Raw genomic sequence first — 23,359 nt, forward strand, 5'->3', positions numbered from 1 at the left:
TGACGCCGTACCCCGATTCAATCAGACCTGAATGGAGAGGGAAAAGTGAATGTGCCTTCCAGGTGTTGTAGGCAGATAAGTTTCATAGTAGGAACTGTAAATGAGACAAATAATTTGAAAATTAAATTGCTCCACAAAATTTGGGAGCAAAAAAAATCGTATTATTTTCTTCTTGAAATCAATTTGGTTCCAAGTCTCTTATCACCAGTGTGGTAAGAGATTCAATCTCATGTATGTTTTGAGGGTGTGTGTGTTGCCCTCCAACTAAAAGGTCATAAAAGACTGATAAGGAATGTTATAAACTCTGGAAAACTGGGGAGAAGTTCACAGGCCAAGGTCCTTTGGAAGGCAGGAGGCCTCACTCCCTCTGACTGGGCCAGAGAGTGGGGTTCTTTATGTGTATCTTCCAGGCCAAGCACCCAGTAAATATTTTTAGGCGTACATGTGGGTCCATTTACCTCTGGATCACTGAAAGGGAGTAGGCCACCAATCCCTACCCACTGTCAATAGCTGACTCAAGTCTACCCCTCTCTCATTAGATGAGCCACTTTTGACTCCTTCAAATTTTTTATTTCACCTTTCTAGAATGATCCAAGTCATACCCATTCCAAGGATGAACTTTTGCAAACAAAAACCTATTATTTTCGTCTGCAGACAGAAATCCTTACCACCAGGACAGGATTTATTCAGAACGTGAAATGGCAATCTTTGTATGACAAGGGCTTCTCTATCCAAACACTTTTGTAAGAAGGAAGATTAGCCTTTGTGTGGAAATATTCAGTCCTTGCTTTATTATATCTCACTGAGTCTTTATCTCTTTTGTTCCCCTTAAGACAGTGTCTGTGTAGTTCTGATGTAGAATGACCTGTTTTTTTGGATTTATCTCTTGTTGAAACCAATCATATCCAAGAATAATCATAAATAATTATCAGTCAGTTTCACAATGAGATAGAACTGAGAAATAAAATCATATATTAAAAACTATTTTATAGGTAACACTGTCTTAGTCAGTTTGGGCTGCTATAACAGAATACCATAGACTGAGTGGCTTACAAACAACAGAAATTTATTTCTCACAGTTCTGAAATCTGGGAAGTCCAAGATCAAGATGCTGGCAGATTAAGTGTCTGGTGAGGGTCCCCTTCCTGATTCATACTCAGCTGTTTTCTTGCTATAACTTCACATGGTGAAAGGGCAAGGGAGCTCTCTGAGGCCTCTTTTATATGGGCACCAATCCCATTCATGCAGGCTCCACTCTCATGAACTAATCACCTCCCAAAGGCCCCACCTCCAAATACTATTACATTGGAGATTTTGTTTCAAAATATCAATTTTGGAGGACACAAATATTCAGTCTGTAGCAAACTCAAATCAAGAAAAATTACCCGTTAAATCATGTGGTGGAGTGTGAAAAAAATGTCTACAATATTTTATAGTGCCTGCCATCAAGGAGTGGGATCTCTTTAAATGTCCCTTGAATGTGGATTTAGCCATGTGACTTGAGTTGGCCAATGGGACATTAACAAACTTGATGTAAGCAGAGGTTTGAAAAGTGCTTGTGTATAAGGATGTATTCTCTGGCTGCTTTTAGAACCCAGCTATCTTGCCTGTCCTGAAAAGAAGACTGCATGTGACTTTTTCTAATAGAGAGGGCTAAATCTGATACATGGAAAGCCATACAGTTTTTTAAGAGAGTTATACTACCATAGACTAAAAGAGGCTGAGCCAGGTTAAGATGAAAAGACTTCTGTCTCCAACTTTCCGTAGGTAGGAAGAAGTCTACAAAGCTACTTAGTTAAAAACATGGCCATTTCATTTAGAAAAGGAAAAATGTCTCAGAAGGCAGAGCCAAAATCCCAGCAGGCAGAGGCACAGAGAATGATGGACTAGAGAGCCACTGCCAGAGGGCAGAATATTCTCTGTTCCTGGAGTAAGGGGAGCTGGCAACACATGCCCATCTCAATTCTAAAATTGCTATGAGGAGTCCATTTGTTTGTTGTGGTTGTTTTGCCCTTGGCTCACTATTGTTGGGTGTTTTTAGTTTTGAAGTCTCTGAATCAAGAGGAACTGCATCCAAGTATCCTCATTTGCATTCACAAAAGATGCAGATCATGTGATACTGGACTTGAACCTGATGACATAAGGAAAGAGAGTCTTAGAAGTTCTGAGATGGTTGAGGATATTTTTCATGTGGGGAGAGTGAAATACTTATAACCAGAGGGTGGACAATGGTAGAATGGGGAGAATTTTTAAAAGCCACAATATTTTGCAGAAACTCCCATAAAGAAATTGAGTCATTTTTCCACTCCTCGAATCTGGACGTGGCTATTTGACTTGCTTTGGCCAGTGGGACATTAGTTAAGTACAATAGAAACAGAGGCTTGAAATGAGCATGAACATGTGAGCTTACTTTCTTGCTGCTTTTCTAATATAGTCATGTGTAAAAGCTTTGGCTAGCCTCCTAGATGATGAGAGCTATGTGACCTGATGCCCCTATTGCCTCAGACAACAGCCGGAAATATGAATGAAGCCATCTGGGATGTGACAGTCCCCAGCCAATCTGTTTACTGACTGCACATGCATGAGTGAGCCAGGTCTTGACCAGGAGAACTATACAGAAGAATCCTGAGCTAAATACAATGATCATTTTTTTTTTAATTGAAGTATAGTTGATTTACAACGTTGTGTTTCTGGTATACAGCAAAGTGATTCAGTTTTGTGTGTGTGTGTGTGTGTGTGTGTGTATATATATATCCCTGTGCTATAAGTAGGTCCTTGTTGGTTATCTATTTTATATATAGTAATGTATATACGTTAATCCCAAACTCCTAATTTATCCCTGCCCTCCTTTCCCCTTTGGTAACCATAAGTTTGTTTTCTATGTCTGTGGGTCTATTTCTGTTCCATAAATAAGTTCATTTGTATCTTTTTTTTTTTTTTTTTTTTTAGATTCCACATATAAGTGATATCATACGATATTTGTCTTTCTCTCTCTGGCTTACTCCACTTAGTATGATAATCTCAAAGTCCATCCATGTTGCTGCAAATGGCATTATTTCATTCTTTTTTATGGCTGAGTAGTATTCCATTGTATATATGTACCACATCTTCTTTATCCATTCATCTGTCAATGGACATTTAGGTTGCTGCCTTGTCTTAGCTATTGTAAATAGTGCTACTATGACCATTGGGGTGCATGTATCTTACCTCACACAGGTAATATAACCATCTTCAAAAAGTCTACAAATAACAAATGCTGGAGAGGGTGTGGAGAAAGGAACCCTCTTGCACTGTTGGTGGGAATGTAAATTGGTACAGCCACTATGGAGAACAGTATGGAGGTTCCTTAAAAAACTAAAAATAGAGTTACCATATGATCCAGGGATCCCACTTCTGGGGATATATCTGGAGAAAACAGTAATTCAAAAAGATACATATATATTCTTTTCCATTATGATTTATTACAGGATATTGAATTTAGTTCTCTGTACTATATGGTAGGATATTGTTGTTTATTTTATATATAGTAGTTTGTATCTGCTAACCCCATACTCCTAACTTATCCCTCCCTCACCCCCTTTCCTCTTTGGTAACCATAAGTTTGTGTTCTATGTCTGTGAGTCTGTTTATGTTTTGTAAATAAATTCATTTGTGTCGTATTTTAGATTCCACATATAAGTCATATCATGATATTTGTCTTTGTCTGGATTTCTTCACTTAGTATGATAATCTCAAGGTCCATCCATGTTGCTGCAAATAGCACTATTTCATTCTTTTTTATGGCTGAGTAGTATTCTGTTATAAATATATGCATCTTTTTTATTCATTCGTTTGTTGATGGACATTTAGGTTGCTTCCATGTCTAGGTTATTGTAAATAGTCCTGCTATGAACATTGGGGTGCATGAACCTTTTCAAATAAGAGTTTTCTCTGAAAATATGCCCAGGAGTGGCATTGCTGGATCATATGGCAATGCTATTTTTAGTTTTTTAAGGAGCCTCCATACTGTTCTCCATAGTGGCTGTACCAATTTACATTCCCCCCAACAGTGTAGGTGAGTTCCCTTTTCTCCATACCCTTTCCATTTGTCATTGTAGACTTTTTAATGACGCCATTCTGACTGGTGTGAGGTGATACCTCATTGTGGTTTTGATTTGCATTTCTCTAATAATTAGTGATGTTGAGCATCTTTTCATGTGCCTATTGGCCATCTGTATGTCTTCTTTGGAGAAATGTCTATTTAGGTCTTTTGCCCATTTTTTGATTGGGTTGTTTGCTTTTTCATTATTGAGTCATATGAGCTGATTGTATATTTTGGAAATTAAGCCCTTGTTGGTCGCATCATTTGCAAATATTTTCTCCCAGACTATAGGTTGTCTTTTCATTTTGTTTATGGTTTCCTTTGCTGTGCAAAAGCTTATAAGTTTATGTCCAATTTGTCTATTTTTGCTTTCAATGATCACTTTTAAGTTCCTAAATTTTGGTGTGGTTTTTTACGCAGAAAAATTCATACAAATAATTTTAGTGAAACAAAACTTTATTTAGATATTCTAAGTGAAATTTGTTTAATTTTGCTGAGGGCTGGCAAAACTTAATGCCAGTGATCTTGGGCATGATCTTTCAGGCTGATTCTTATGAACAGAATTCAAAATACATGTAGTCCTAGGATGAAAATGAAAAATAAATGTAATTAAGCTGGTTTAATAGTAGAAACAGTTATAGACCTTATACCTGAGAGTGAATTTTAGGTCCTGCGTTATTAAAACATGATTATAAAACATATTAAAACAGAATTCTGAAGATCAGACCTGTGAGGAACCAGTTTCTAAGGGCTTAAGAATGATAGACTACTTTTAAATACACCAAAATAATAAATTTGAATATAATATAAATTCATTTCCCTTAGAAAACAGCAACTAATTCCAACTTATTTCTCTCTATATTTTTTCATTCATATATACTCAATATATAAACATACAGGAAGAAAAAAGGGAAAAACTTATAATTTCAATCGTCTCAAGATCTACCATTAATGTTTCAGTTCAAGTTCCTTCCAGACACACAGTTGGTATCATAGTATGCTTATATCCTGCTTTTTTCACTGAGTAATATATCCTGAATATCCATGTTATTAACGTTCATTTACTGAGCATTTATTTTGAGTCTTTAACATTCTATTCTAGAGATAGCTCATAGTGTGCTTAATAAATCTCATACCTTAAGTTTTAGGTTTTAATATTTTTTTATTTATTAGAGTGAAGTTTGCAACATAGATTATACATTGCTGTTTGTGAGTACACATAATTATTTGTCTGCATCTCCTGATTTTTTGGAATAAACTAATACATATGCAAAATATCAACATTAAAATTTTTAATGGATATTTCAATTTTTTCCCCCAAAGTTGTACCTATACCTCATGAGTGTCTGATTTCTTAAATCTTCATCAGCATTGAGAGTTCATCATTATGGAAAAAAAATGAAAAGGGGTATTTCATTGCTGTTTATTCCTTTTCTTCATGTTTTTGAAAATGTTTTCATATGGTTACTGATTATCTGTGTTCCCTCTTTAATGGTTGTATAAATTACTTTTTCATATTCTTTGTCCACTTCCATTTGGAATTTGATTCTTTTTCTCATTTAAGTAAAATTTTTATTAATATAAGGATATTATTTCTTGGTCATATTTGAAGCATATATTTTAGTTTATTGTCTGATTTTGAATATTTAATATTATGATTTGTTTTGAGGCACAGAAGTTTAAGATATTCCAATTTAGCAGTCTGTTACTTTGTGACTTACTTGTTTTGAAAGTTCTTTTCCATCTAGACACCAGGTGTGGATACTGTTTGTTTATTTATCTTTGATCAATAATTCAGTATTTTTTTCCTTATGCTTCCTTTGAGTTTGTTCGTTCTTTTACTAACTTTTTAGACATAAATACCAGGTTCATTAATTTTTCACTTCTTTTCTTTTCTTCTGTAAGTATTTACAGCTATACATTTCTCTTTAACATTTGTAGTTGCATTCCAGAAGTTTTCACATTATACAATTTAATGTATTTTTAAAATTTCATTATGCATTACTTATTATCCCTGACTTATTTACGTGTTTCCATGTGTACAAAATATTTAAAAACATGTATCTTTATCAACTTCTGATTTAGTGTTACTTGCTTAGACACCAAGGTCCAAATTATAGCAATTCTTTGAAATTGGTTGACACTTGCTTCTTGGCCCACTATGAAAAAAATTTGTATGTTTCTAGGAATATAGCCATTTCCTCTAGTTTCATAGTAGTATCTCATAATCCTTTGTACTTTTTGTTATCTGTTGTAACTTCTCTCTCATGTCTGATTTTATTTATTTGAGCCCTCTCTCTTTTTTCTTGGTAAGTCTAGATAAAGGTTTGTTAATTTTGCTTATTTCTTCAAAGAACCAGCTTTTTGTTTCATTGCTCTATTCTATTGTCTTTTTAGTCTCTATTTCATTTATTATTGATCTGATCTTATTATTTCTTTCCTTCTACTAATTCTGGGCTTCATTTGTTCTTTTTCTATTTCTATTAAGTGTAAAGTTAGATTGAGTATTTGAGATTTTTTTCTTATTTTTTGAGGTAGGCCTGTTTTGCTCTGAACTTCTATCTTAGAATCAATTTTACTGCATACCATAGATTTTGGTATGTTGCATTTCCATTTTGATTTGTCTCAAGGTATTTTTTTTTTTTTTGGTTTCTTTTTGGTTTCGTGGTTGACCCATTTGTTGTTCAATAACATGTGTTTAAGCACATATTTGTGATTTTTCCAGTTTGCTTCTTGTAATTGGTTTCTAGTTTCGTACCATTGTAGTCAGAAGGATGCTTGATATAATTTCAGTCTTCTTATTTACTGAGACTTGTCTTGTGACCTAATATATGACCTAGACTGGAGAATGTTCCACGTGCACTTGAGAAGAATGAGTATTCTGCTGCTTTTGAATGGAATGTTCTGTATATATGTATTAAACCTGTCAGGTTTAATGTGTCATTTAAGGTTGGCTTTTCTTATTGATTTTGTTTAGATGATCTATTCATTGATGTAAGTGTGGTATTAAAGTCCTGTACTATTATTGTACTGCTATCAATTTCTCCTTTTAGGTCTGTTAATATTTACTTTATATATTTAGGTTCTCCTTGTTGGGTACATTAATATTTACAAATGTTATATCTTCTTGTAGGATTGACACTTTATCATTATGTAATGCCCACCTTTGTCTTATATTACAGTGTTTATTTTAAAGTCTATTTTGTCTGATATAGTTATAGCTACCCCAGCGTTCTTTTGGTTTCTATTTGCATGAAGCATATTTTGCATCCCTTCACTTTCAGTCTGTGTGTCCTTACATCTATAGTGAGTCTTTTTTTTTTAGCATTTTTATTGGAGTATAATTGCTTTACAATTGTGTGTTAGTTTCTGCTTTATAACAAAGTGAATCAGTTTTACATATACATATATCCCCATATCTCTTCCCTCTTGCGTCTCCCTCCCTCCCACCCTCCCTATCCCACCCTTCTAGCTGGTCACAAAGCACTGAGCTGATCTCCCTGTGCTATGCGTCTGCTTCCCACTAGCTATCTATTTTACATTTGGTAGTGTATATACGTCCATATATACACTAACACTCTCTCACTTTGTCCCAGCTTACCCTTCCCCCTCCCCATGTCCTCAAGTCCATTCTCTACTAGGTCTGCGTCTTTATTCCCGTCTTGCCCCTAGGTTTTTCATGACCATATTTTTTCTTTCTTTTTTTTTAGATTCCATATATATGTGTTAGCATACAGTATTTGTTTTTCTCTTTCTGACTTACTTCACTCTGTATGACAGACTCTATGTCCATCCACCTCACTACAAATAACTCAATTTCGTTTCTTTTTATGGCTGAGTAATATTCCATTGTATATATGTGCCACATCTTCTTTATCCATTCATCTGTTGATGGACATTTAGGTTGCTTCCATGTCCTGGCTATTGTAAATAGAGCTGCAGTGAACGTTGTGGTACATGACTCTTTATGAATTATGGTTTCTTCAGAGTATATGCCCAGTAGTGGGATTGCTGGGTAGTATGGTAGTTCTAGTTTTAGTTTTATAAGGAACCTTCATACTGTTCTCCATAGTGGCTGTATCAATTTACATTCCCACCAACAGTGTATGAGACTTCCCTTTTCTCCACACCCTCTCCAGCATTTATTGTTTGTAGATTTTTTGATGATGGCCATTCTGACCGGTGTGAAATGATATCTCATTGTAGTTTTGATTTGCATTTCTCTAATGATTGATGATGTTGAGCATCATTTCATGTGTTTGTTGGCAATCTGTGTATCTTCTTTGGAGAAATGTCTATTTAGGACTTCTGCCCATTTTTGGATTGCATTGTTTGTTTTTTTGATATTGAGCTGCATGAGCTGCTTGTAAATTTTGGAGATTAATCCTTTGTCAGTTGCTTCATTTGCAAATATTTTCTCCCATTCTGAGGGTTGTCTTTTGGTCTTGTTTATGGTTTCCTTTGCTGTGCAAAAGCTTTTAAGTTTCATTAGGTCCCATTTGTTTATTTTTGTTTTTATTTCCATTTCTCTAGGAGGTGCGTCAAAAAGGATCTTGCTGTGATTTATGTCATAGAGTGTTCTGCCTATGTTTTCCTCTAAGGGTTTCATAGTGTCTGGCCTTACATTTAGGTCTTTAATCCATTTTGAGTTTATTTTTGTGTATGGTGTTATGGAGTGTTCTAAATTCATTCCCTTACATGTAGCTGTCCAGTTTTCCCAGCCCCACTTATTGAAGAGGCTGTCTTTTCTCCATTGTATATTCTTGCCTTTATCAATGATAAGGTGACCATATGTGCGTGGTTTATCTCTGGGCTTTCTATCCTGTTCCATTGATCTATATTTCTGTTTTTGTGCCAGTACCATACTGTCTTGATTACTGTAGCTTTGTAGTATAGCCTGAAATCTGGTAGCCTAATTCTTCCAGCTCCGTTTTTCTTTCTCAAGATTGCTTTGGCTATTTGGGGTCTTTTGTGTTTCCATACAAATTGTGAAATTTCTTGTTCTAGTTCTGTGAAAAATGCCATTGGTAATTTGATAGGGATTGCATTGAATCTGTAGATTGCTTTGGGTAGTATAGTCATTTTCACAATGTTGATTCTTCCAATCCAAGAACATGATATATCTCTCCATCTATTTGTATCATCTTTAATTTCTTTTATCAGTGTCTTATAATTTTCTGCATACAGGTCTTTTGTCTCCTTAGGTAGGTTTATTCCTAGATATTTTATTCTTTTTGTTGCAATGGTAAATAGGAGTGTTTTCTTAATTTCACTTTCAGATTTTTCATCATTAGTGAATAGGGATGCAAGAGATTTCTGTGCATTAATTTTGTATCATGCTACTTTACCAAATTCATTGATTAGCTCTAGTAGTTTTCTGGTAGCATCTTTAGGATTCTCTATGTATGGTATCATGTCATCTGTAAACAGTGACAGCTTTACTTCTTCTTTTGCGATTTGGATTACTTTTATTTCTTTTTCTTCTCTGCTTGGTGTGGCTAAAACTTCCAAAACTATGTTGAATAATAGTGGTGAGAGTGGGCAACCTTCTCTTGTTACTGATCTTAGTGGAAATGGTTTCAGGTTTTCACCATTGAGGATGATGTTGGCTGTGGGTTTTTCATATATGGCCTTTATTATGTTGAGGTAGGTTCCCTCTATGCCTGCTTTCTGGAGGTTTTTTTATCATAAATGGGTGTTGAATTTTGTCGAAAGCTTTCTCTGCATCTATTGAGATGATCATATGGTTTTTCTCCTTCAATTTGTTAATATGGTGTGTCACATTGATTGATTTGCATATATTGAAGAATCCTTGCATTCCTGGGGTAAACGCCACTTGATCATGGTGTATGATGCTTTTAATGTGCTGTTGGATTCTGTTTGCTAGTATTTTGTTGAGAATTTTTGCATCTATGTTCATCAGCGATATTGGCCTGTAGTTTTCTTTCTTTGTGACATCTTTGTCTGGTTTTGGTATCAGGGTGATGGTGGCCTCGTAGAATGAGTTTGGGAGTGCTCCTCCCTCTGGTATATTTTGGAGGAGTTTGAGAAGGATAGGTGTTAGCTCTTCTCTAAATGTTGATAGAATTTGCCTGTGAAGCCATCTGGTCCTGGGCTTTTGTTTGTTGGAAGATTTTTAATCACAGTTTTAATTTCAGTGCTTGTGATTGGTCTGTTTATATTTTCTATTTCTTCCTGGTTCAGTCTTGGAACGTTGTGCATTTCTAAGAATTTGTCCATTTCCTCCAGGTTGTCCATTTTATTGGCATAGAGTTCCTTGCAGTAATCACTCATGATCCTTTGTATTTCTACAGTGTCAGTTGTTACTTCTCCTTTTTCATTTCTAATTCTATTGATTTCAGGTTCTCCCTTTTTTTCTTGATGAGTCTGGCTAATGGTTTATCAATTTTGTTTATCTTCTCAAAGAACCAGCTTTTAGTTTTATTGATCTTTGCTATCATTGTCTTCATTTCTTTTTCATTTATTTCTGATCTGATCTTTATGATTTCTTCTGCTAACTTTGGGGTTTTTTTGTTCTTCTTTCTCTAATTGCTTTATGTGTAAAGTTATGTTGTTTATTTGAGATGTTTCTTGTTTCTTAAGGTAGGATTGTATTGCTATAAACTTCCCTCTTAGAACTGCTTTTGCTGTATCCCATAGGTTGTGGGTCGTCATGTTTTCATTGTCATTTGTTTCTAGGTATTTTTTGATTTCCTCTTTGATTTCTTCAGTGATCTCTTGGTTATCAAGTAGTGTATTGTTTAGCCTCCATGTGTTTGTGTTTTTTACAGACTTTTTCCTATAATTGATATCTAGTATCATAGTGTTGTGGTCAGAAAAGGTACTTGATACAATTTCAATTTTCTTAAATTTACAGAGGCTTGGTTTGTGACCCAATATAAGATCTATCCTGGAGAATGTTCCATGAGCACTTGAGAAGAAAGTGTATTCTGTTGTTTTTGATGGAATGTCCTATAAATATCAATTAAGTCCCTCTTGTTTGATATATCCTTTAAAGTTTGTGTTTCCTTATTTATTTTCATTTTGGATGATCTATCCATTGGTGAAAGTGGGATGTTAAAGTCCCCTACTATGATTGTGTTACTATTGAGTTCCCCTATTATGGCTGTTAGTGTTTGCCTTATGTATTGAGGTGCTCCTATGTTGGGTACACAAGTATTTACAATTTTTGTATCTTCTTCTTGGATTGATCCCTTGATCATTATGGAGTGTCCTTCTTTGTCTCTTGTAATAGTCTTTATTTTAAAGTGTATTTTGTCTGATATGAGAATTGCTACTCCAGTTTTCTTTTGATTTACATTTGCATGGAATATCTTTTTTCATCCCCTCACTTTCAGTCTGTATGTGTCCCTAGGTCTGAAGTGGGTCTCTTGTAGACAGCATATATATGGGTCTTGTTTTTGTATCCATTCAGCCAGTCTATGTCTTTTGGTTGGAGCATTTAATCCATTTACATTTAAGGGAATTATTGATATGTATGTTCCTATTACCATTTTCTTAATTGTTTTGAGTTTGTTATTGTAGTTGCTTTCCTTCTCTTGTGTTTCCTGCCTAGAGAAGTTCCTTTAGCATTTGTTGTAAAGCTGGTTTGGTGGTGCTGAGTTCTCTTAGCTTTTGCTTGTCTATAAATGTTTTAAGTTTTCTGTCAAATCTGAATGAGATCCTTGCTGGGCAGAGTAATCTTGGTTGTAGGTTTTTCCCTTTCATCACTTTAAATATGTCCTGCCACTCCCTTCTGGCTTGCAGAGTTTCTACTGAAAGATCAGCTGTTAACCTTATGGGGATTCCCTTGTATGTTATTTGTTGTTTTTCCCTTGCTACTTTTAATATTTTTTCTTTGTATTTAATTTTTGACAGTTTGATTAATATGTGTCTTGGTGTGTTCCTCCTTGGGTTTATCCTGTATGGGACTCTCTGTGCTTCCTGGACTTGATTAACTATTTCCTTTCTCATTTTAGGGAAATTTTCAACTATAATCTCCTCAAATATTTTCTCAGTCCCTTTCTTTTTCTCTTGTTCTTCTGGGACCCCTATAATTCGAATGTTGGTGCATTTAATATTGTCCCAGAGGTCTCTGAGATTGACCTCAATTCTTTGCATTCTTTTTTCTTTATTCTGCTCTACAGTAGTTATTTTCACTATTTTATCTTCCGGGTCACTTCTCCGTTTTTCTGCCTCAGTTATTCTGCTATTGATCCCTTCTAGAGAATTTTTGATTTCATTTATTGTGTTGTTCATGATTGTTTGTTTGCTCTTTAGTTCTTCTACATCCTTGTTAAACCTTTCTTGTATTTTCTCCATTCTATTTCCAAGATTTTGAATCATCTTTACTATCATTATTCTGAATTCTTTTTCAGGTAGACTGCCTATTTCCTCTTCATTTGTTAGGTCTGGTGGGTTTTTACCTTGCTCCTTCATCTGCTGTGTGTTTCTCTGTCTTCTCATTTTGCTTGACTTACTGTGTTTGGGGTCTCCTTCTCGCAGGCTGCAGGTTCGTAGTTCCCGTTGTTTTTGGTGTCTGCCCCCAGTGGCTAAGGTTGGTTCAGTGGGTTGTGTAGCCTTCCTGGTGGAGGGAACTAGTGCCTGTGTTCTGGTGGATGAGGCTTGATCTTGTCTTTCTGGGTGGCAGGTCCACGTCTGGTGGTGTGTTTTGGGGTGTCTGTGGCCTTATTATGATTTTAGGCAGCCTGTCTGCTAATGGGTGGGGTTGTGTTCCTGTCTTGTTAGTTGTTTGGCATAGGGTGTCCTGCACTGTAGCTTGCTGGTCATTGAGTGGAGCTGGGTCTTGGTGTTGAGATGGAGATCTCTGGGAGATTTTTGCCATTTGATATTACATTGAGCTGGGAGGTCTCTGGTGGACCAATGTCCTGAACTTGGCTCTCCCACCTCAGAGGCACAGCCCTGACGCCTGGCTGGAGCACCAAGATCCTGTCATCCACACAGCTCAGAATAAAAGGGAGAAAGAAAGAAAGAAAGAAAGAAAGAAAGAAAAATATAAAATAAAATTAAGTTAAAAAGTTATTAAAATAAAAAACAAATAATAATTATTTAAAAAAATTTTTTAAGTAATTAAAAAGAAAGAAAGAAAGAAAGAAGAGAACAACCCAACCAAAAAACAAATCCATCAACAATAACAAGCAATGAAAACTATACTAAAAAAAAAGAAAAATATATGGACAGACAGAACCCTACGACAAATGGTAAAAGCAAAGCTGTACAGACAAAATCACACACAAGCATAAGCATACACACAAAAAGTGAAAAGGAAAAATGTATATATATCGTTGCTCCCAAAGTCCACCTCCTCAATTTGGGATGATTCATTGTCTATTCAGGTGTTCCACAGATGCAGGGTACATAAAGTTGATTGTGGAGTTTTAATCCGCTGCTTCTGAGGCTGGTGGGAGAGATTTCCCTTTCTCTTCTTTGTTTGCACAGCTCCCAGGGTTCAGCTTTGGATTTGGCCCTGCTTCTGCGTGTAGGTCACCTGAGGGCATCTGTTCTTTGCTCACACAGGACGGGGTTAAAGGAGCAGCTGATTCGGGGGCTCTGGCTCCATCAGGCCGGGGGGAGGGAGGGGTACAGAATGCGGCATGAGCCTGCGGCGGCAGAGACCAGCATGACGTTGCACGAGCCTGAGGTGCTCCTTGCGTTCTCCCGGGGAAGTTGTCCCTGGATCACGGGACCCTGGCAGTGGCGGGCTGCACAGGCTCCTGGGAGGGGAGGTGTGGAGAGTGACCTGTGCTTGCACACAGGCTTCTTGGTGGCGGCAGCAGCAGCCTTAGCGTCTCATGCCCGTCTCTGGGGCCCATGCTGATAGCTGCGGCTCGCGCCCGTCTCTGGAGCTCCTTTAAGCAGAGCTCTGAATCCCCTCTCCTCGCACACCAGGAAACAAAGAGGGAAGAAAAAGTCTCTTGCCTCTTCGGCAGCTCCAGACTTTCCCGGACTTCCTCCTGGCTAGCTGTGGCACACTAGCCCCTTCAGGCTGTGTTCACGCAGCCAACCCCAGTCCTCTCCCTGCGATCTGACAGAAGCCCGAGCCTCAGCTCCCAGCCCCCGCCCGCACCGGCGGGTGAGCAGACAAGCCTCTCGGGCTGGTGAGTGCTGGTCGGCACTGATCCTATGTGCAGGAATCTCTCCGCTTTGCCCTCTGCACTCCTGTTGCTGCACTCTTCTCTGTGTCTCTGAAGCTCCCCCCCTCTGCCACCCGCAGTCGCCCCCTGCGAAGGGGCTTCCTAGTGTGTGGAAACCTTTCCTCCTTCACAGCTCCCTCCCAGTGGTGCAGGTCCTGTCCCTATTCTTTTGTCTCTGTTTTTTCTTTTTTCTTTTGCCCTACCCAGGTACGTGGGGAGTTTCTTGCCTTTTGGGAGGTCTGACGTCTTCTGCCAGCATTCAGTAGGTGTTCTGTAGGAGTTGTTCCACATGTAGATGTACTTTTGATGTATTTGTGGGGAGGAAGGTGATCTCCACGTCTTACTCGTCCAACATCTTGAAGCTCCTCCTCCTATAGTGAGTCTTTTGTAGGCAGCATATAGATGGATCTTGTTTTTTATTCGGCCAGCCTATGTTTTTTAATTGGAGAATTTAGTCTGTTTACTTTTAAATGGTATGTGTTTACTGTCATTTTGATAATTGTTTTCTGGCTGTCTTGTAGTTCCTCTCTTGTTCCTGTCTTCTTCTCTTGTTCTCTTCCCTTGTGTTTTGATGACTTTCTTTAGTGTTATCCTTAAATTCCTTTTAAAATTATCTTTTGAGTGTCTACTATAGGCTTTGCTTATCTGGAAAATTCTCCTTCAGTTCTGAATGATAATCTTGCCAGGTAGAATATTCTTGACTGGAAGTTTTTCATTTCAGCACTTTGAATGTGTCATGCTACTCCCTTCTGGCCTGCAAAGTTTCTACTGAGACATTTGCTGATAGACTCATGTGGGTTCCCTTTTAAGTAGCAAGTTTTTCTCTTGCTGCTTTTAAGATTCTCTATCTTTCAACATTTTAAGTATAATGTGTTTGATGTGGATCTCTTTGGGTTCCTCTTATTTGAAACTTTCTGGGAATCCTTGATTTGGATGTCTTTTTCCTTCCCCAGGTTAGGGAAGTTTTCAGCCATTATCTTTGAATATGTTTTCTGCTCCTCCTCTCTCTCCTCTTCTTTTGGGATCCCTAAATGAGAATATTGTTTGACTTGATGTTGTCCCATAGGTCCCTTAAGCCATATATATGCATATAATTTTCCCCCCCCTCAGTTTGAGTGAGTTCCACTGTTTCTGTCTTCGAGATCACTGTTGTTTTCTTGTGCTTCATCTAGTCTGTTGTTAAACCTTTCTAATGTATTTTTCAGTTCAGTTATTGTATTCTTCAGTTCTATTACTTCTGTTTGGTACTTTCTTATATTTTCTATCTCTTTACTAAAATTCTCACTGTGTTCATCCACTCCTGAGTTTAGTGACCATCTCTATGACCATTACTTTGAACTCTTAATTAGGTAAATTACTTATCTCCATTTCATTAAGTTTTTTTTTTCTTTTTTGGTGTTTTATCTTGTTCTTTCATTTGGTGCATATTTTTGTTTCTTTATTTTGCTTGACTCTCTGTGTTTGTCTTTACATTAAGCAAAGCAGCTACCTTTCCTAGTCTTGAAGGAATGGCCTTGTATAGGAGATGAATCTTATCATTTAACCTTGCCCTTGCTCTTGCTTATGTCTCAAACTTTTGTGATTACCTAAGCACCCAGATTTATTCTTGATAGGTCCCAGTTGTTGAGGTTTTTCCAAGGTTTGTCAGTGTCCAAAAGGAGAGATCTCAGTCAGTACCTAGTTTCAGGCTCACTGGAAGCCAGATTCTTAAGCAGCAGCTTTTAAGGTATGCAAATATATACAGTCCTATGGGATTTCAGTCATAAACCCTGCTGGACTCCAGACCAAGTAATTTGGAGGCATCCCTTTGGTGATATTTGCAGAATTTGGGACTCTAGATGAATGTATAAGCTCCTTCCTGATAGGTACCACTGAGCTGAAGCAAGACCAAGAGAAAGTGCAAAAATGGCATTCCCCCAGCCTATGTTCCCTGAGGAAAATTTGAAGCCTCTAGACGTGCGGTAAACCTAAAACCTGCCCCTCAACCTGAGGTTTCAGCACAAGTAGATAAGCCTTTTTCACAGGAAGACTAGGGGTGTGTTCCAGTCTGCTGTCTATGCCATGGTCTGGGGGGTGGTAGCCTGCTAAGAACTCTCTCTCTCATTGTATCAGTCACATGGGGCCCAGAAACACAAGCACCTCTGGCCACCAGAGCCAGGTGATCAAGAGGTATCCCCTGTGTGGACTGTACACACCTATTGGCTTTAGCAGGGCCACAGGTGAGCTTGGGGCCATGGCATGACTGCTGGCTTTAGCAAGACTACAGGCAGAGTATGACCGTCAGCACTAGCAAGGTAACAGAAGTACAAAAATGGCACCTGTCAATGCTGGCCCTTACAAGGTAGAATGAGAGCATGAAAATGGTGCATACCAGCATCTCTGTCCCCAGAGTCCCAACAGGCCCCTGCCCCTCTAGCAGATGCTTTAAGATTAGCTAGTGAATCTCCTTCATGAGCTAATATCATCTAGATGTTTTTCAAACTGCTGCTTGTATGCTGTCTTGTGGTGATTCTGCATATGAGCCCTTTAAGAGTAGAATCTCTGTTCTCTACAGCACTTTGAATCTCTTGAACATTAGTCCTATTGTTTACCAAAGCCAGATGTTTTGGGGGTTGTCTTTCAGTGCAGGTCCCAAGGGTTGGGGTGCCTGAAGTGGGGCATGAACACCTTGCTTCTCAGGGAGAAGATCTGTATTTGTGAGACCCCTCCCGATTGTGGGTCACTCTACCAAGTGTGGGTTTTTGGGTGAGAACACATCTCTGCCTCTCCATCCTGTCTTGATGTGGTCTTTTTATCCTTCATTGTTGAAGAGCTATTTAGCTAGTTTTCAGGCTTTTTTCAGAGGGAATTATTCCATGTGTAGCGGTAAATTTGGTGTGTCCATGGGAGGAGGTGAGTTCAGGCTCTTCTTATGCTGCCATCTTGAACCACTTCTGCTATTGATTTATTTTTAAAAACATGTTTACATTCACAAATATAGTTAGCATTTTATTTTCTCATAAATATTATTGAACTTCAGATGATTCTTCTCAGATTATGTTCCTTCCTCCTGATTTATCCCCTTTAAAAATGGTCTGTATGTGTAAAACTGTGTTTTTTTAAAAACTAATTTATTTATTTTCCTCTTCTCCTTGAGATATGTATTCTTGAAGAAAATAGAATTTGAGAGTTAAGATCGTTTTTTTAATCAATACTTTGAAGATATTATTCTACTCTCTGGCTTCCACTCTTTCTGTTGAGAAGGCAGTTGTCAGTCTAATTGCTTGTGGGAGATTTATCTTTTCTTTCTGGTTACTTATTTTTCTTTGCTGTTTTGCTGCTTCACTGTGATTTATATAGATGTTTCTTTTTAACTATATTACTTAGGATATATTATCCTTTCTGAATCACTGGATTCATGTTTCTTCTGGAAATTTTTTAGCAGTTATTCTCTATCCTATCTTACTTACTTAGAACTCTTGACTTCATGTTTCCTTGTCTCTGTAGTTCATTTTGAATAATTTCCTCAACTATATCTCTCAGTTCACTAATTTTTTTCCTCAGCTACATTTGATCTGCTATCTAATCTGTTCATTTTTCTCTTTCTCCAAATTTCTTAATACTGTATGATTCATCCATGCGTACCACTTCTGCCATTTCCTGTCATTTCATAATATTTGGAGAATTAAGGTAGTTGCTTATGTTTATTTTCCCCCTAAGACCCAACTGAAATCACAAATGATATTTTCTTTTTAAATATTTCTACATATCGGTGCTCTGTGATAACTTAGATGGGTGGGATGGTGGGGGGTGGGAGGGAGGTCAAAGAAGGAGGGGATGTAGGTATACATACAGCTGATTCACTTTCTTGTACAGCAGAAACTAACACAACATTGTAGAGCAATTATACTCCAATAAAAAAAGAAAATTATGTGTAGCCACAAAGCAAAAAATATATATATTTCTACATATCTGTGGTTTCAAATTAACAATGATTACTTTTTAAATGAAATGTTAAAAAAGGTACTTATTATAAAATTTGAAATTGTTGGAAATAACAGTAAATTACATTGAATGAGACATTGTGTTCTTATTTTCAGTGACTTAGTCTTGTTTTTCATTAAGGCAAAGGAATTCAACTTTAATGATCACATTTCCAGGACACTCGTTTTTATTTCCTTTGCAATGTGAACACTCAATCCATGATGTAATTTGGGGACCTAGGACTAGGCCAGAAGCACAGATTGCAATTGATCTCAGTGATTTGAGGAGAAATATTAGCAAAAGTATAGTGATAATCTCAGAAAATTAATGTGCAGCTAGATAGAATAAAAATAGACTCACAATGAGGAAACTTGCTCCGAGCATCACTGCTTTTATTTTGACATCAAGATCAAAAGGAAACTGGATCCCAAATTTATCAGCATTGGTAAAACGTTCCCTCATAAATCCAGTCCACTGATTGGAAATCTTACCAATAACCATTTCTTCATCCAGGGACAAAAACTAAAATAAAAAATATTTTTAATCTTAGATAAAATCTCTGAAATAAAAACAATAGGCATTCCCACATCAATTTTAATAATTAAATATGACCCATATGAATTATAATCATATGTGAGTTATAATATAATCTGAAGTAAAAAGAATATGCAATATGGACACAAAGTAGCCTATGAAAACATCTACAGACAATTTCTACCTAAAAGAAAAATTTCAAATTGATTGGATACAAGTGATCTTATTTATATGTATGTGTATACATACATATATTATGTTTTATATACAATGCATATTATATATAAAATTATATTAATGTATATAATTTGCTTAAATTTGATCAGAGAATTTAATTAGAAAATGAAAACCACTAGCTTTTCAGCTCTTTTACACAGTTAACTCTTTCCTAAGAGTCCTGATTTTCTGAATCTCTCTACCTTTACCTCATCCCCTTTTCTTCTTTACTCATCTGGACTCCCTGGAGCACCAGTTCTTGTACCAAGTAATATTCATTTCTCAACCTAAGAGATACTCATGTAAATGTAAAACAATAAATCTGTGATAAATGCTACTGCTTATTTTGTGATGAATGCCAGAAAGGAAAAGGTAGCGTGATATGATGGAGTATAATAGGGAGATAATAGGCAGACTAAAAGAATTGGGGGGATGGTTTTAGAGAAAAAAAGGGAAAATGCCATTTAAGCTGAGATTTGGAGGATCAGCAGGAATTAGTGAATAGGAATAGAGGAATTAGGAATAGGAATTAGAGGAATAGGGAAAGTGAGCGCTTCCTAGAGAGAGTCAGCTACATGTGAAAAGGCTCTTGTTTAGGAATGAACATAGCTGGAGCGAAATGAGTGAGGGGGATAGTGGTAGAAAGTAAGAAAAGAGAGGTATGCATGGCTAGATCATACATAGCCTTGTAAGTAATGTTAAGGAATTTGGGGAGAGAAATATGGAAGAGTTTTACATAACTGTGTCAAACTTTTCCAGTTTTTCCAGAACTCTGAACACATCGTTCCCCCTCACCCTCAACAATACAGCTTATATTTTCCACTGAAGAGAAAATAGAAGCAACTGGACAGGAACTTACTGGACTCCCAGACGCCAGTCTAGAAAGTTATTATATCTGTACCAACACTTCCTGCTTCCTTCCTGGTGTGATTAATGGGCCATCTCTATGCCTGTTCGAGGCCAGTTCCCTACATGCCTTAGGTCCCATACCAAGAGACAGGGTTCATCAGATATTCAATTTCTGTTGTTTCTCCACACTTTTCCTCCGATTTGGCTTCTTTCCTTTAAAATCAAAGCATGCTAAGGACATACCTTTCATAAAAATACCTCCCTGTCCACTCTGTGCCCCCATCCAGCCAGGAGCAAGATTATGGTAAGGCAGGGAGACAAGTCATGCAGAGTCAGTTTCTGTCTTAACTTAAATTTTTGGTATTTGTTCCAAATAGATTTTTTGCATTAATTTTGATGTTTAAAATATAATCAAATATCATTTATCTTAATTACTAGGCTTTTTGGTGTCCCTTTTAATTTTGTACCTGAGATAAATATCTTATTTGCCTCACCCTAGTCCTGTCCTATAGTAGTCCTAGCTACTCCTTTACCTCTCTCCTGTTTTCCATAGCCAAAAGTATTAAAAGGTTTGTCCATATTCATGCAAAAGATGCACATTCTCACAGAATCATTACCTCATTTCTTGTCCCTTGCTCTTGGAGGTTACCTATAAGTGCCAGCTTTAAAATGGCTTTGCTTCAAACGTAGAAGAAATAGGAAATATTCTATATACCTTAACAATAGTTCTTAAGACACTAGAATAAAGTAGGATTTATTGTACCATAATGTGAGATACAAGACAATGATGTTATTAAAAATGAGGCAAGGTAGCTTTGGCTTCCAGGGTTTTATGCACAGACCACTCTGTTGCATTGGTTTCCAACTTGAAACAGAGAAGAATAGAGTCTTGTGTGCTCATTTTATTAAATTTTTCTAAACTAAACTTATTATTATAATTAATTTTTAAGTATGTCTTAATCAGTACATGTAAGTATCACTAAACTGAATTGACATAATTCTAAAGAAGGAAAAAAATCAGGCAGTATTTTACCTAGGCTGTGTCCAGATTTCTGACTAGACATTTCAGATATTAAAACAAGCAAACATGTCCTTGATGAAAGACTGAAAAGCAGTCTTTTTTCAAATTGAATATCTTATCAAACCAAGACAGTATTCTTTGTTGCTTAGGAATCTTCAGATTTAACCAAGTGTAGTGGGATGTTTATTAACTATATTTAGTAGTTAACTTCCTAAATTATTATCTGAATGTTGGCCATAATCTGAGAAATAAATCAGTAAGCACATAAAAATTTAACAAAATTGTATCATGCCAGTTTCAGAGTTTTATAAAAATTAGCATTAATCTCTTATCTATAATTAATGCTGGATTATGTCATTGTCCACTGCAATAAAGTTAATTTTCTCTTTCAACGTTCCTTGAAATATTAAATATAAAACTTGTTGTTTGATAACTATACACTTAAAATATAGATTAAAAATGTGCCTTATAAGCTTCACAAACTGTAGGTCTTAATTAAGCAAAGAAACTATGAATTAGAAATTCAATTTAAAAATTAAGCAAATAGTTAAAGTAATTGTAATATGTTTTTATTTTCTTTTAATCACATTAATTAACTATGTACATTAGAAAATTATCAAATTATTAACTAATTTGAGCATGATAATTTAAAACATAATGAATTACTCACTTTAAAATTTAGATCTTTGAGACAGCTAGAAACCACACATGGCCCTCTGATTTTCATTAAATCCTCCTTATTCTCATTTTTTATTTTAAATATTGGCAAAAACGGGTGATAGTGTTGATAAACATATCCAATTATTTCTCCAGGAGGAGCCTCAACTTTTAGCTACAAAATATTAAAAAATGTAATATTAATCATGTGAGATATGTTTGATTTGTAAGCAACACTGTATTTACTTATATGCTACCTTTTACTTAGCTTTTTGTATATGTGGACAGAACTTTGTGAGTTTAAAGCATGACCTATATTTGGGAATGGACATGGAAGTAAAAAAGGATTTAGTTGTTGAAATCCCTGAGTTGAGATCTGATGCTGCTGCTCACTAACCACATGATATATGGACAAGTCACTCACCTCTCTGAAATTAATTTTCCATTCGCAAAAGAGGGATAATAATAATCTTCAGGTGCTTATGAGGATCACTTTTTAAATTTCCATGCCCAATAGATATGCCTTAAAAACTCCAATCACACCAAAACTGTTTATTATCCAACATGCCAAGGACTTTTGTACCTCTATGCCAATGCAAATAAGAATTCATTGAAATTCTTCATGTTCATTGTGATTTAAAGCCCAGTTCATCAGAATCAATAGAGACTGATTCAATAAATTATGGTATATCATCCATACAATGGGTTATTATGCAGCCATTTATGAGAATGAGAAAGCTCTATACATACTGATATAATCTTCAAGTTAAAAAATTGTAGAAGAATATCTGCCAATTGTGTACCAAACACATCACACACATACACACACATATATATATGTGTATATGTATACATATATATAGCATAAATATGCATCTGTTATATAAATATTCATAGAATAATTCTGGAAGAATACCTTAACTCATAATAGCAGTTGCCTCTGAAGAAGAATACAGCAGACATAGGAAATAAGTGTTTGAGAGACATTGTTTTAGCTGAATAACTTTCTTTGCTAACTGACTTTCTTTCCCTTTCTTTCTTTCTCTCCCTTTCTTCCTTCCTTCCTTCTTTATATATATATAAGTATTACTCTTTCAAAAAATAAATGGAGACTGTTAAGTCAAGATAGTGGAAATGGTGATGTAGTTTTTGAATCTTCTCAAAACCCTCATAAAAAGGAAAGAACAAGTATGATAGGTAAACAAAACCAAAGCACTGTCAAATTATTTATCAAAGTAGATGGAAAAATTATAGACTCACATCTTAAAATACAAGTAGATGTAGTGAAACAAGTGACGGCAGCAAGATATTCCTGAGATCCAAGGAATCCAGACACCACTAACAAGTACTCATCACAAAAAGAAAGGGATCCCACTCAGAATAAAAGCTCAAAGGACCAGTCTGAGAAACATAGCTGAAAATGGGATGGAACTTCATAGCTCCTAATTTGTAGGCAGTATAAGAAGACTGTGGGAAGATTGACTGGGGCTGAAGTTGTCTAGGCATAAGAACTTTTTACAAAATCATCCATTCAAGATTCCCTTTCATAACAAAGTTTTACACTGACAAGAAATTGCTGGCAGTAGAATAAAAACTGAGTAAGACAGGAAGATCTGGGATTAAAGGAAGAGAATTTCAGGTAAATGTGGAGGAGGTGTACAGAGAAGGTAAATCTGAAAAAGAACCAAGAAGCTATATTCCTAACATTACACAATGAAGCAGAAGGGAAATCCCTAGAACTCTACTATGAGAATCTCTTAAAATGATTCTGAAGATAAAAACTGGACGTGAATCTACATTTGGAAAAGGGAATGGCACTGGTTGAGTTCCTTGATTTTTGTGGCTTCTTATTTGAGGTCTGGCCCTGGTCAGTGCTGCACAGGG

The 23,359-nt window shown here is 36.4% G+C and overlaps 1 pseudogene; it reads right to left on the minus strand.

The window, feature by feature from the left end:
- Positions 1 to 4,565: 4,565 nt before the first annotated feature.
- The window catches only part of LOC102998737 (phospholipid scramblase 1-like), a 30,557-nt pseudogene continuing 11,763 nt past the window's right edge, over positions 4,566 to 23,359 (minus strand).

This window comes from Balaenoptera acutorostrata, chromosome 4, assembly GCF_949987535.1.
Source record: "Balaenoptera acutorostrata chromosome 4, mBalAcu1.1, whole genome shotgun sequence".
NCBI classification, from domain to species: Eukaryota; Metazoa; Chordata; class Mammalia; order Artiodactyla; family Balaenopteridae; genus Balaenoptera; species Balaenoptera acutorostrata.